The following is a 16,419-nucleotide window of genomic DNA, read 5'->3' as shown; positions in this document are numbered from 1 at the left end:
CATGGGTGTAGCCTACACATGATAATTATTTAAATAATCATATATTTTAAAAAGAATATCATTAATTTCATGAATATCAAGGACTTTTGTCAAGGTTAATCCATTTGACCTAATCGATATGTGCCTATTCATAAAATATGAGATATTTTACATATTTAAATAAAGTATAGTATGAAATATGTTTATGTAAATGTATAAAACTACTTGTACCTTCACTGCAGTACTCTTTGTAGGCTACTTATACTAAAACTGCTTACATAAGGGAAAGTTCACCCAAAAAATGGAAATTGTGTCATCATTGCGTCATCTTCAATTTGCAAACCTATGAGATTCTTTCTTCTGTTGAGCACAAAATAAGATATTTGCAGAATGTTGACAACGAAACAGTTAAATGCGTAATTTTGTTTCAGGTGTACATTTTTTATTAAATAGATGTAATATTTTCTTCATTCTATTTATTTATTTTTATTTATTTATTTATTTTCATTTAACTTTTTGATACACAATACCCTGTTGGGGCAACTTAATGGCTGCACTTTGTTCTGCACTTTTTGGGGGTTTGCATCGAATGTTCTTCGACTTTTATGCATGATAAATTTGTTTATGAATAAAGATTGATCTGTTGAAATCAGTTATTTTGAGTTGCCAAATGCTCTCCTCCTATTCAAATTTGACATTGAAGGGGTGCATACAACATATTTGCCCACCGGCAACTATAGTTGCCACACATTCAAATACGAATTTCAAGAAAAAAAAAAACCTGGGGAAAATAAATGCAAAACATGTTCACATAGGACACTATTAACATGACTATATGCATGAAACCATTCAGAAAAATGTGGGCACAAATGGGTTAACCTAAGGCTAAATCAAATCACAAACAATATTTGCTTTGTTACGTAATATTTGGGTGTCATTGCAGCTAAACAAGAGAGCAGCTGGAATATAATATAATGATTCATTATTTTAATCTACTGGCAGCCCAGTAATAAACTTAATAAAAACAAGTGTCCAGGGGCTTGTAGCTTCATAACCAAAAGCTGTGTTCAAATTCATAAGGTCCCTATGCAGACTTCACTTTTAAATTCCCTGCAACATCAACAAACACAGGAAAAAAAAAAAATGCCACTGATCTTGGGGGTTTCAGTATGATGACACAATATAATAACAAATATGACACAGTATACTTATACATATGAAGTATATATAAAGCGTATGCTTCTGCATATATATAGTAATATGCAAGTATTGAACACATCATTTTTCTCAGTAAATATATTTCTAAAGGTGCTGTTGACTTGAAATTTTCACCAGATGTCTGTAACAACCCAAGTAATCCATATACAAAGAAAACAAAACAAATAAGTTCAGTAATTAAGTTCTGTGTAATAAAATGGAATGACACAGGGAAAAAGTATTGAACACATGAAGAAAGGGAGGTGCAAAAAGGCATGGAAAACCAAGACACCAGCAGAAATCTATCAGTAATTCGAAAGCAATCCTGCCCCTCAGTGGAAATTAATATTAGCTGTTTCAGTCCCAACACCTACAGTACCAGGATGATGAAGATGAAACAAGGCTGGACAATGATCCCAAACACAGCCAAGGAAACTCTTGATTGGTTTCAGAAAAAGAAAATAAAGCTGCAAGAAAGGCCCAGCCAATCACCTGACTTGAATCCAATAGAAATAAGAAATGAAGGGTTAACGTTAGTTCTGGCAGGTCACGTGAGTCAAGCTTGCATCAGCTGATTCTCAGCTGATCACATCTACCTATAGTAATACGACACCTATCGCGGCATTCCTATATAAGCTCTATTCAGTATTATTCAGCAGCTTTTCAGCTTGCTCAGGAGCAAATTACCCTCCTCCATCCCCAGCTCCTCCTTTCGCCACAGTCAGGACTTGGCTTTCTGATATTCCTTGCTAATCAGACTCCTTTATCTTGGATAAAGTGTTACACTTACATATCAAGTACATTAATGATATCTGCCTTGTTCTGTTCTGTTAACCCTAGGGGGGTTATTATTGCTGCTCTCCCTGCTCATTCATGGCAGGCTGCATGGATGGGCAGGGAGTTTTTTGCCCAGAAAAGAACCATACCGCCAAACCAAACGTTATGCTAAGTATCTATCATTTTGACGATAGTGGTTCTGACAGAACTACAGATCAGAGTTCATAGAAGAGGCCCACGGAACCTTCAAGATTTGAAGACTCTGTGGAAGAATGAGCCAAAATCACACCTGAGCAATGCATGTGACTAATTTCTCCATACAGGAGGCATCTTGAAGCTGTTATTACCAACAAAGGCTTTTGTACAAAGTATTAAATACATTTCAATAGTTAAATACTTATTTAATTCCATTTTATTACACATAACTTCATTTCTATTAATTTTATTTGTATGTATTGATTACTTGGGTTGTTACCGGCATCTGGTGAAAATTTCATGTCAACAGCACTTTTAGAAACATATTTACTGGGGAAAATGGTGACGTGTTCAATACTTATTATACCCGCTGTATATATACACACACACTAATAGAATTTGTCATTTGAATGTGATGTGTCTTCATAGCTGTTATGTTAAGTCATGGTAAAAATAACACAAAACACAATCACTCCATGTTTGTGTGATATGCAGGACAGATAAATGTCTTGATGTTGGTCAGATATCTGTGATGGCATCAGTCAGCAGGTGGATTAACAGTCATTTAGCGGAGTTGTTTTTGGCTTAAGTCTGTGTGTAGAGCTGTTTAGAACACAGCAGACATGCAGATCTTGGCCGATAGGGGGCGCTGTTGTTGTTTTAAGAATTTAACTGAGACTCCACCAATGTTCTTTAGATATACTGTATATTTCCAGGCATATTACATCCATGCATTTTTGTCATTTTACCTATAGGAAATATAGTTACAGATAATTTACAGTTTACAAATAATTGACGGACAAAGTCTAATTTATACAAAACATTTCATGTCTTTTGTTGCTTATTAAACTGCGTCATTTTTTTGTGGAAAAAAAATAAGGATATAAATGCAATAAATGACGAATCGCTTGGTTTGCAGCAGAGCTGCAGCACTTATTTGCAATATGGGTCACATTATCTACTGACAATTTAATAATAGCTTATGCAAATTACATGTATTTGAAATGGAGCTCAGAAATGAAGAGGATTATGTTTCCTATTCTTACATTTAGGTGAAAGTGTCACATCATCAGAGTCTGCATATATCAAATTAATCTGAATGAGAAGATATATTAATATGCGTCCCTAATATATGATATATAGAAGCTATAACCATTTCCCTGAATGTAGATGTTTTAACACTCGATAGCCACATGATGGAGTAAGTGATTCATGTTTGAAACACTATGTGGCCAGTGCTGAGCCTGTTGAAACTTCATTTCATTTTTATGGAAATACACACATGCAGCCCTGACACACATGATCAATACAATAATGACAGAAAAAAACTCACAGGTAAAGTTTCCAAATGATGCTAATTAAAAGACATTATGTGATTATGACAAATGGATGCACTGAACTTACAAATTACATTTTACAATTGCGAATGTAATCAATGCAAATGTGTCAAAGCAGCTTTAAAACATTGTAATTTGATCTTTAATAAAAAAAAGCATAACAATTAGCTATATTAATTGTGTTTAAATATTCTTACTTGATCATTTTTAGAACTGTCATTTGAAATGCATTGTTCAAAATGTGTTGAAGGGTCTAGATCCATAACTAAAGATCAAATGAAGTGCACGTCAGCTGTGTATCGCTGCTGTGTTCGTATCAGTGTCTCTCAGAGGGAATATAAAGGTTCTCACTCATCCAGGTCACTGCAAAAGTCATGTAAAATCTCCATCAGGAGCATCTAGACTTGTTTATCGATTTAAGGCATTTGGAGGCTTGTGACGTTGTGTGAAGAAGGTTAAATGCTGAGGAATGCGACTTGACGTTTCTTTGCAGTGACCTAGAAAGTTGCCAGCAAATAGAAGTTCATAAAAGACCAGCAAGTTAATAAAAAGCATTCATGTGGCTACTACAGAGTAGTACTACAGAGTAGAGCTTCTCAAATGGTTTAACTTTGAACACCAGGTGAGGACCCTTTTTGTAAAAATGTAAAGAAATGTTTTCAAAATCAAGTTAATTTGTTTGTATAATTTCTATATTTAAATAATTAATATTTGCATGAATTGCATAGTTCGTATTTCTATTGATAGTTTCATGCTGTCAGACAGCAAGTCATTTTACAAAACAGAAAACATGTTTTTCATCTTTGCAAATGAAACTGCCTTTAATTTAATCCAGGTTATATAATAGTTTTGTTAGTTTTGTTGTTGCTTTATGGTGATGGCATGTCACGCAACCAGTCCATGTTGGCATTTGTCGATTTTGAATTGCTTCTACTATGAATTCATTTTTATTGGACAAGCAGGCCATCCAAGATGTAGAGAAATGTAGCATCACATCACATGTTCACCAATGGATCATCTGCAGTGAATGGGTGCCGTCAGAATGAGAGTCCAAACAACTGATAAAAAAACATTGCAATAATCCTTGTAATTCCAGTCCATCAATCAACGTCTTATGTAGTGAATAGCTGTTTTTTTTTTGTTTGTTTTTTTTTTCAATCAATCATTTAGATATTTTGACTTTAAACTCTTGCTTCTTACCAAAATATAAGTCCATAATCAATAATAATGCATACTCCAGTGTATTTTATTTCTAATAATATAAATTTAAAAAAATATATTATTTATTTATTTTATTATTTTTACTCATAATTTCTAATGTTTTTTTATTTATTTTTTATTTATACATATTTTATAGTTGACATTCAGTGTCCCCCCGGAGTTATTTATTTATTTATTTATTTATTTATCTGCCTTTCAGTTAAACTTTATTCGCATATAATCTCTATCAACATATTCTTGAATATTGACCGGTGTGTGATCTGCACCGATAGCAAACAGACTGCAGACACTGTTTCTATTATAATCTGCTCAGAATAACACCCGAGAGGCGTCCATTTATGCCGTCAGGGAGTGAGGAGCCTTTAAAAAATAATCAGGGATTTTCCAACTGAAAGCAGTGCACTATTTGGAAGGAGCTGAGCAGAGAAGGACTGAAATGCATAAAATGTCTCTGAGAATAATCTCTTGTCTGAAGAGAGCAGCGCTGGCATTTATAGTGGAAGCTCTCCCACTCATTTTCTCAGCGGGATGTTAGATGGGTGCTTTCAGGGAGACTTTGACTCATTTTAAGCACAAAAAAAAAGAGAGATCCGATTCATTTCTAACTGACTGTTGCCTATCAGGGGCCACCACTGGCAGATCATTCAGGGCCCAAAGTGAATTAAAACTAAGAAGGGATTGCCTGAGATCGTGCGTATTTGAAACTGACAGTCATTTTCTTTTCCTATATATTATTCATGTTACTCAAAGCAATGGTTCATCCAAAAATGAAAATACTGTCATCATTTACTCTCCCTCATGCCACTCCAAACATGTATGACTTACTTTCTTCTGAGGAGCACAAAAAATATATTTTGATTTGTCCATGTGTGGTGAACATCAATGGGGTCCAATTTTGTTTGGAAATATCTTCTTGTTTTGAAATATCTTCTTGTTTTCTGCAGAAGATGACAGAAAGTTTGGAACGACAGGGTAACCAGAGTTGACATGTTTTCAGTATTTGTGATATCCATTTCAGTGGTGGACAAAAGCAACAACAACAATCCTATATAATTACACTAAAGTATATTTAGAACTTTAATAGTGTGTTAATATTTCTATATAGTTTTATGAAAATGTAGACATATTGCATAAAAACCGAAACATAAAAATGTGGATAATTTTGAAATTCACTTACCCGAGGTTAGAATACCTATAGATATGCAACTTCCTCACATCATGTAAATGTACATTGAACACGTCATCAGACTCATATAATTGTATTGGTTTTTACATTTATATGTTGTGCCCGCATAGGATGGAAACACTGCTTTATTTATTTATTTGTTTGTTTGTTCATTCATTGTATTTTTTATTAAAGCATACACTAAATGCATACACTATTGGGTTTGTATAAACCGCTCAAAAATATTAAAGAAAGGGAAGTAAAGAAGAAAACTAACTATGGTATTGTGGGGTACAGCTGAGCATATTTAAACATCAAATAAAGTAATACTTTTCTCAATAATAATATATTTTTTAAGTTCTTAATTTACAACCCTATTTTGGTTTATTATTACGGACTTTGCATGTAAGAATGTCAAAAAAATATGAGGAAATTAAAAGCATTTTCAGAATATTCAATTGTAATTGTAACTACACTTGTACACTTGGACTTAGGGATGGGCTCTTTTGACTTGAGCCAGTAAGCATTGCAACCACCTAGCAACCATTCAGAACACCCTTGCAAGTTTTGTGTATTCAAGCACCGCTCACATTCATAAAACCTTTGAGTTTCTGTTTCGTTGACGCCTTAAGTGAGCAATTACACCTGGTTTACATGTAGACATGCTGTTAATTAGACTAATGTGAATGTTCAGTCGTTAAAATGATGTTCAGCCCATCAAACCCACCCCCACACACACACACACACTGGCATGCGTCATTAAAGCACTCCTGTTACACACACGCCTCACTGGCATGCTATCGTCCTCCCCTGAGGTGAAAACTTTGATAGCACACCGGGTATTTTCCGTCAAGCGTGCTGGTACAGTATATTATTTGACACAGTCTGCTGTTTGAGTCGGTGGCATTTTACCTGCCCTGATTGATCAAATCACTGCCGTTTAGAGACCTCAGACTTCATATTGTGTCTCTTATCTAATATCTGCCTTTTCACTTGAGACATATTGCAAAGGTCTTGAGACGTGCCGCATAGACGTACCCTAAATAAGCAGGAAAATGAAAGAAGCCTTTATGGATTTTGTCTTTTATAATAAATACAGCAGTTTAAGAGAAACATCACTTATCTTGTGCTACCAACATGGTCATGTTATTCAAGTTGTTGTAGTTCAAATATATTATATTGACTGAAAAAAAAAAAAAATGCTGTAGATACAGTTTTCACTCAGAAAGCATCATTGCTCAAGTCTCCAGTGTCACATGATCCTTCAGAAATCATTTTAATATGCTGATTTGATGATCAAGAAACATTTCTGATTATTATCAATGTTAAAAACATTTGTGCTTAATAATATTTTTTTGTAGAAAGCGTACTACTTTTTTAAAGGGGTCATATGATGCGATTTCAAGTTTTCCTTTCTCTTTGGAGTGTTACAAGCTGATTGTGCATAGATAAGATCCCTGAAGTTGCAAAGACTAAAGTCTCAAAACCAAAGAGATATTCTTTATCAAAGTTAAGACTCTGCCGGGGCTTTGTAGAAAACGAAGCGTTTGAGAGAGGCGGGGCATAGAGGACCTACAATAATGTACAGTATATGAAAAATAATGTGTTTTTTGAACATTAAAGCATGTCAACATATTCTGTTACACCAAATACACAAAATAATGATCTTTAAAAAAGCATCATATGACCCCTTTAAGGATTTTTGATGAACGGAAAGTTCAAATGAACAGTTTTTGCTTAAAACAGAAACCCTTTGTAACATTATTAACATGATTACTGCCAATTTTGATAAACTGAATGCATCCCACATAATGCATAATAAGCATATAATGCATTAACGATCAATATTTTTTATACTTTGACTTTTTTTGTACTTCATGCCTTTTTTATACTTAAGCATTGGCATTTAAACTTAGACTTTTCTTTTCTCTTTTTCTTTTTTTTAAGTGAAACTTAAATGTCCTAATTCCTTTTTGGGGTCACAACAACAGCTACTTTTTCCTCAGTAAATGAAACAGAATATCGTCTGTGCTGTCTTTGCCTCTCAGTGCCATTGAAATAGGGACATCTGTGCAGTGGTGTGTGTCACAGCAGACAGCCAGCCTTTCATACGGCTCCTCTGTGTAGTCCTCACATGTACAGTATGTGTGCTATGTAGGTGTCTACAGAGAGTTTTTGTTCATACATGTCTAAATGAAGGTTTCTCTGCCTGAAGGAGCTCTGCGTGTTATGAAAGCGGAGTGGTGTGAATATATGACACAATATGTCCTCGTGCATGTTTTGCTCATGCACGTCACATCTGCCTCTTCTTATCATGGCCATATACTCACCATATACTTATCAAAGTATAAGGACCACTTTCTGTCATACAATTTGATGATTTTGCACTCATGTAAATGTGAGTGGCGTTTGTCTGTGCAAAACACGCTGCTACAATCTTTGGGCGTTCCTGGTGTTTGCGTGGCCATTGCTAATGTGGTGTTATGACTGTTTTTTTAGTGCATTATGTGGTTGCTAGGGTGATCTAGCTGGTTGCTAAGGTGTTCTTTCTCTTTCTTTCTTTCTTTCTTTCTTTCTACTTTTTTGAAACTATAGGTTCATCAGTATTTATTTATTAAAATTTGTATTCAGCAAGGATGCATTAAATTGATCCAAAGTGCCAGTAAAGACATTTTTTAATCTTACAAAATATTTCTATTTCAAATAAATCCTGTTCTTTTGACATTTTTTGTCAGGGAGAATCAAAGAATCCTGAAAAATCTAATTTAACAACAATAATAATAAGTAGAAATGTTAAATCAGCATATTAAAATGATTTCTGAATAACCATGTAACACTGAAGACTGGAGTTATGGTCACAAGAATATTAGCACTGCATCTTGGACAGGTCACTGCTGTAAAATAGATTTTTAATCTCAGAAAGTTATTTTTTTTTTAACCTGGTAAATAAAGAACAAAGAAAATAAGTGTATGTTTAATTGTAATATTTCACAGAATTACTGTAACACTTAACTGACTTAATCTTACCCACCCTCAATTTTTATTTTAAAACTTTTGATTTGCTTAACTTTTTGGGAACTGTAAGTCATCCTTTTGCAAAACCAACATGATCTGACGGAGAGAAAAAAAAAAGCTATTTTACAAGGTAGTGATTTTGTATGAATTTATATGATGTAAATTGTATGAAACCATAAAAATAAATAAATAAATAAATACTAATACTTTAATAACACTTTAGATTAGGCAACACTATTCACTATTAACTGGCTGCTTACTGGCTTGCATTTTACTAGCATATTGGCTGTTTATTATTATTATTTAAAGCACATATTAATGCCTTATTCTGCATGATGATATTCTAGATCCCTTAAATACCTATACCTAAACATAACTACTACAACAACTGGTTACTGGTTACAATAAGGTTACTTACTATCAATAAGCAATTAGGAGTTCATTGAGGGAAAACTCTTACTTAAATAGTACAAAGGTCCACCCCTAACCCCCCCTCTAAACCTTCACTGAAATTATGTTTGCAGAGGTGTTTTGATTGGTTTCTAGGCCATTGCATACTGCTCTGAGTAGTATGAGAGCCCACTCAAACACTTCTATGATATCCGGGTCCCCTGAGGGCCCTCCTCAATGCAAGTCTATTTTTTGTACACCTGTTTTATCGCCCACCAGGTGAAAATCAAGCCTCTCTTCAATAAGCCGTTTAATTAAAAGTATCAGAATTACGACACATTTTGCAGGAATAGTTGCACGCTGAAGGTTAGGGTTGCAGTCACGCTTTTGTGTGTTCTATTGAACCGGCGCTGAATTAAACATAGTTTTAAGTTATGTTTTTACAGATAACTGTATTCGTCGTCATCTGGCAAATTCCCCCTTCTGATTATTTCCTGGAGTAGTGGACGCAGGTATTTCGACTGCTTTCAGAGCGATTAATCCCACAATGCTAATTCTGTTGAAGTAGTGCATGCGATTTTCTCTAAAACGGTGGATTAAGCACTTTAGCGTCCGAGGGGAGCCGCGTCGGGGAGCGAGGCGAAGCAGATGCTTTTGTAAACAATATTGCCTTCTTCCTCCAAAGTGGAAATCAACACTGGGGATGTCACCGGTTTGGAGATAAGCCATGAAAAATGGAGGGCTCTGTTATAGTGGTGCTTTGGCAAGCAGGCCATAATGCCATATTTCCTCTCCGCTGGTGCTCGACTTATCCAGTCCTTTTGGTGACAGATGTTCCGCGTCAGTTGGGAGAAAGTCAGGAAGACGTGTCAGCCCGGTGTAAAATCGGGCCGCTGTGTGTGCGGGGGACTTTGATAACATTCTGAGTGGTGCACGGCATACTGGAGAGTTGTTTTTATGTCTCGGAGTGGATGAAATGCTCTTTGAGGACGGACTACTCGGAGATATTCTGCTTGCGTCTTTTGTATGCTTGAATTCCACGCTCGTTGAATGGGCAGCCTCGAGATCCTTTTCGACACTTTGAAGAAAGCGGCCAGTGAATTAACAGACCCTGAATTTCATATCGGCGCCCTTTATATTCCATATTCCTTTGAGCTAGTACTCGAGTGATAAAAACGCACAGTGACAGTTTTGCACAATTGTAAGATTGTGGCTGTAGGAAGTGAATTATGCTTGTTTTTTTATCAAGGAATCGTGCACTCGTTTTCATGCAAAACTTGTTTGTTTGTCTGCTTTGTCAAGTGTTGCATATTTCTGTTGCAGAGTCTTTGCCACTATTCCGAGAAATGTTGCGTTTTGCTGAAAGTTGGAGTTATAGTTCTAAACATGGCATGGGTGTTGTTTCATGTAGTGATTTGGATGGGATTGGGTTCCCTGTTGTCTGGATGTGGGGTGTTGTGGAAGGTCATGTGCTCTGGATTTATTCCATGGGATGTCAGCAGTACTTGAATCACCAACTGTTATTTCATCCATAGCAAAAGTTGGCAAAGAAGTCTAATCTTCATAATGAAGGTGCAAGAGCAGTGTGACACATTTAGCTTTAGTTGCCGTGTTTAACAAGCTCAAAACAAATTTTAAATGTTTGCCTGAGAGCAATTAGCTACCCAGGTTCTTTGGAAAAACGTACCTGTGGTGACATTTCTGCAAAATTATGTTATGTGCATTTTGCAAGTGAAATTTATAGTGAGTGATGCTAAAAGCCTGTCCAGTTTTGGCAATGTCTGGCAATGTTTTATTAAGTGGGCTGATGTATACATTACTGTATATGTCTGGTGAATGCCGTTAAAAGGTTAATGCTTTACTGTGTTTGAAAATAATGCACCAGCTACATATAAAAATGCATTTGCTAATTTAACAATACCATTATAGCATGCAAGTCTTTGAGCTCTTTTTATTATGACTTATGTTTAACAGACTCATACCAGAGCGCTCCAGATTGCAAATTCAGTGCTGTACCAGGTGTGCTACCGAGCAAGTTTACTATGTCAGAAAATCCGTATGTAGTCATATATATGGACCTGGTTATGTGATGCAAATCATGCGCAATGGTAAACGTTGTTTTGAGGGCATAACAAAAAAAATAAATAAATAACTTTTTCTTAATCAATAATATGCCCCTGTAATCATAATTTGAACAAAAAGGACTACACATTTTTTTGTTGTTTTACTGCAACCAGTGCTCATTTCAGCTTGAAACTGTAGTGAATTCAATGTTTTTTGCACATTGCACATTTTTCCATTGAGCCCATGTTGGCAATTAAATATGTTCCTATCTGGACATGATTAGATTTCTCATAAGTTGTAAGAAGTAGTTAGTTTACTCTAATACATGTCTTTCATGTGGCAATTTGAGGCCTCTTATTGAAGTACAGAGACATAAAAAATACTACATTTTGATCAGAAAACCTGTGTTGACTTTTCTCCAGGTGACCTTTCGTTATCATCTTCATCATCTGCTGTGAGGATGAAAATTCAATTGACAACTGACCACAAAGGTCTTTTCCAAAGTTCATTCAAATTATAATGCAGATCCATCATACTAATGTTTTGCATAATTTACCGATATCACACTGTTAAAGGAGAAAGAAACTAATTAGCGTCGTACTAGCGCTGTCTTTTCATGCTGCTTTTCAAGTATATTAAGGAAATTAATACTGGCACTAAAATATGTCCAGTTAATAATGGCACATAACCTGCCATGCACAGATGACCTCTTAGTCAGAAGAGTAAGTTCCCTGAATGCAAATTTTCCAAAAACCTGCTTTAGTTCATGCTATAAATAGCCATTCAGGAAAGTTATTTGGACGTGATTGTGCTGAATAATGTTTACTAGTATTTTTGCAGCCTACGTATAATGCCAAATACAACGTTCACTGTGACAGATGCTTCTGTTGTGCTTAGAGAAGCTGTTTTGTTACAAACCCTGTTATGTGCCATATTTCATAAACAGACAGACAAAACCACAAATGCAGCCAGAACTGAATTTGCATTGAGCCTTTTGTTTTAATTTCTGATGAATTTATTAGCCATGTGCAGGGCAAGCATATGCACTTTAATGCACACCTGTTTAAGTTTGGGTCTGGTAAGAATTTTTGAAAACGTTTTTGAAACAAAAGCTGCCTTTGTTTGATAAAAAAACAGCAATATTGTGAAGTATTAATAGAATTTAAAATAACTGTTTTCTATAGTCATATATTTTAAAATGTAATGTATTCCAGTGTCACATGATCCTTCAGAAATCATTATAATATGCTAATTTGCTCTTCCAGTAAACCGATAATTAAACAAACAAACAAATGTATAAATACATAAATAAATAACAATTAAAATATATAAAAAATAAAATAACAAAATAAAATAAAAAATCTTGTCAATTTTGAAAATAGTTGTGCTGCTTAATATTTTTGTGAGAACTGTTATCCTTTTTTTTTTCTCCAGGATTCTTTGATTAATAGAAATTTAAAATGAACAGCATTTATTTGGAAAATTAATCATTTGTAACATTATAAATGTCTTTACTGTACATTTTTTTATGAATTCAGTTCATCCTTGCCAAATAAAAGTATTAATTACTAAATATTAAAAAAAAGAACAGGTCAGCAAATTACTTCATGGCACAAACACTGCTACAATTTTTTTATTTTCATTTTTGTTTTATTTATTTATTTTGTATTTGCATCAGATGCATGCAAATAAAGAGGACACTCCCAGAATGCATTACAACACTTAAAAGCAAAAAAAAAAAAAAAAAAAAATCAATTCAATATGACAGAAGATATATTTAACAAGACTTAATAAAAGACTTTTAAAAGACTTCATACACTGTAAACAATCAAACGTTTTTGAGTTTTCTCAACTTGTTTTTGTATAAACTGAAAACAAGAAGTTGAGAAAACTCAAAAATCTGCTGAAGCTGGTTGCCTTAAACTTTTAAGTTTTCGCAGCTTTTGATTTTTTGCAGTGTAGTTAAGGTAGCTACAGTACCTGTTTATGCTGTAGAGAGCAAAACGGCTCACTGTCTTTTTGGAAAGAGCCTACACCATACTGACACTTCCTCCTTTCATATAGTAGATTTTGCTGTCATAAAATAAAATTTTTGGATTACCAAACTTGAAAGATATTTTGCTTTGCATCCCCAGATTTTCAAAGCCACTTTCCTTTTCTTTAACTCTAGGCGAGGCTGCGCTAAGCAAAACTAAGTCACCACATCCCGAATTCTCTGGCTTGTTACCTCCAAAACGGAAGAGCCACAAAGACAGTACAGGGACTGCCATGCATTTTTAATGCCTCCATGTTTCTTTCCAGTGTTGCACTGCCGCATGCATATTTCAAGGGAATAACCAGTTAATTTGTTATGTATAGTGCCACTGAAGGTGCTGGTCAGAGACAATTGCTTTTTCAAAGTGAATAACATTTTGCCTTGATGAATGCCTGCACACTTGCTAAGACCACCTTAATTACAATGGTGGCAAAGAGTGGCTCCCTAGCATGTACGGCTAGTTCTTTATAAGCAGTTAACACAAACACACGTGCATGCTGTGCGCGGTGTGGCGTGTCTGTGTCTTTAATGGTAATTATACATTAAAAGTGACAGAAGCAAACCAAGCTGTGCAAAGTAACTCCCTACAGTGTTGTTGTGATTGAATTCTCACCTTCCGTCTGCCTTGGAATGGTTCCTCGCGTCGTCATTAAACGCATGTGGATACGGGAGTCTTGACGTCGCTTTTAGACAAGTTAATTTACCGCTCTGGCTCATTCTAGCATGATAAATCAAAAGTATTGCATTCATAGCTATTCAGAAAGAAAATAATAGCCATATATTAAGAGTCCAGAAAAAAATCACTGAGGACCAGCATTATGATTTAGAGAGACAAACTGGGTTGTTTTTCATTTTTGGCAAAATGTAAATGTTGCTACATGTGTCACATCTACAAACAATCAGCAACACACGTGTTGAATACATTTGATTGTATTTATTTAAGGAAGAACAAACGTCAACCTCATGTGCTCTAGTTATAAAACGTTATAACACCATTATTTTTCCAGATACATTTTGAATAAGTAAATTAATAAATACAAATGATAAAAAATCATGGTTTCCACATGTTTTCAGTATTAATAATAATAAGAAAGATCTCTTGAGCAGCAAGTCAGCATATAAGATTGATTTCTGAAGGATCATCTGAAGACTGGAGTAATGATGCTAAAAATTATTTGATCACAGGAAAAAATTACATATTAATATATACTCAAATATCTATAAGTATGTTCATATAGAAAACACTTATTTTAAATCTAATAATATAATAGTACTATTATTTTTTACAGTATATTTGATCAAATAAATACAGCCTTGCTAAGCATAAGAGACTTAAAAAAAAAAATAAAAAAAAAAGATTCCAAATTAGTTCATACATATTTAATAAATATTTATTTAATATAGAATAAATATCAGGAAATAATATATTTTGTGAAATATATTTATATAAATGTACTGTAAATATAAACATTTTCCTCATATTTTTATCAATTTTTTTTCTGTGTATTATATCATGTGTATATGCAGCATGAGATTATATATTGATACAATATATTCATGTTATAATATATAGTCCTGATTGTATTATACCCTACTGTATGTCATGTCCAGTGTTTTTTTTTTTCTTAATCAAATATCAAAATAAATATAATTGTTACGGCAGACACAGACACAGACACACACACACACACACACACACACACACGTGGACATACAGTAGTGTATAATACAATTATACCCCACAATTACATATACATTGCTGTATGGGATGCATCACAGATTGTTAATATTAATAATCTTAATTTTGCTGTAGTAATAGGTCACCTTGATGCCGTTCATTTCGCACACACGCGTGCCTCGATCACTTCATTCCCATCCCTCCCGAACACACAGTCATCTGCGTGGTGTTGCTGCTGGCGCATGCTTCAGTTCACAAATGCTGTGTTATTAAGACAGAGGCTGCGAGAGAGTTCACGCCGCTGGGTGAAGCTGCTCCGCTCTGTCGACTCTGGCATGTGGTTTCAGTCTAGCGGGATGTCCGATACTGTCTGTTCAAATCACATATAGTCAATGATACGTGCTTTAACATCTATCGCAATTGACTTTTCCTGCTTTGCCAAGCTGATTTCCACACAAATTGAGTTTCATATGCTGGAAGGTTTGTGTGGAGCGTCTGGCTTCTGTTATTTTTTTGAGCTAGGTAGTGCTGTAGTTTTATCGCATTATAACCAGGGGTGCTAATTCTCTCCATAGAAGTTGAGGGCAAGGGCTGGACTTAATGAAAAATAATTCATCATTTTTCTCCAGAGCCATCATTCAGACTGTGTGAAAATAGCTGCTTTCAAACTATTCTTTATTGGTGGCAATTGTCCTGCAATCCAGCAAGGTCAAGTATTGGCCTGTGGCAAGAAAGCGTGGCTGTTCAATTGAAGCTGTTTTTTGCCCGGGTCAGGTTTTAGCCACTTGTCTTTGTATCGGGGTTAACGCACAGAATCTATTTAATGCCAAATCGACACTACATTTATCATATGCAAGTTCTGCTGTCTGAGAATTGAGCCTTGATTAGGAACTGGCAAACTGAACGATTTTACGAGAGTCATTGATTTGTACAGAGCAGACAATGATGATGCATTGTTTAGAGATTGAAAAGATTTCCAATGCACACTCGCAAGAATCCACAAAGTTAGATTTCCCAGGAGCTTTCGCTCATTTAAATCTTCATTTATTTATTTATTTTTGTTTGTTTGTTTTTTTTCCGTAACCACTGAATTGACACTATATGATCACTGCATTATACCAAAATCTTTTGTTTGTACCCTACTGTTCAAAAGTTTGGGATCAGTAATATTTGTAATGTCTTATGCTCATCAAAAACAATAATATTGTGAAATATTATTATAATTTAATATAATCGTTTTCTATTTTAATATACTTTAAAATATCATTAATTCCTGTGATCAAAGCTGAATATTCATCAGCCGTTATTCAAGTCTTCAGTGTCACATGATCCTTCAGAAATCATTTTAATATGCTGATTTATTGGA

The sequence above is a fragment of the Sinocyclocheilus rhinocerous genome, unplaced genomic scaffold (genome assembly GCF_001515625.1).
Source record: "Sinocyclocheilus rhinocerous isolate Xijiao unplaced genomic scaffold, SAMN03320098_v1.1 scaffold548, whole genome shotgun sequence".
Taxonomy (NCBI): Eukaryota; Metazoa; Chordata; class Actinopteri; order Cypriniformes; family Cyprinidae; genus Sinocyclocheilus; species Sinocyclocheilus rhinocerous.
The sequence above is the reverse complement of the archived record's forward strand: the minus strand, read 5'-3'. Positions refer to the sequence as shown.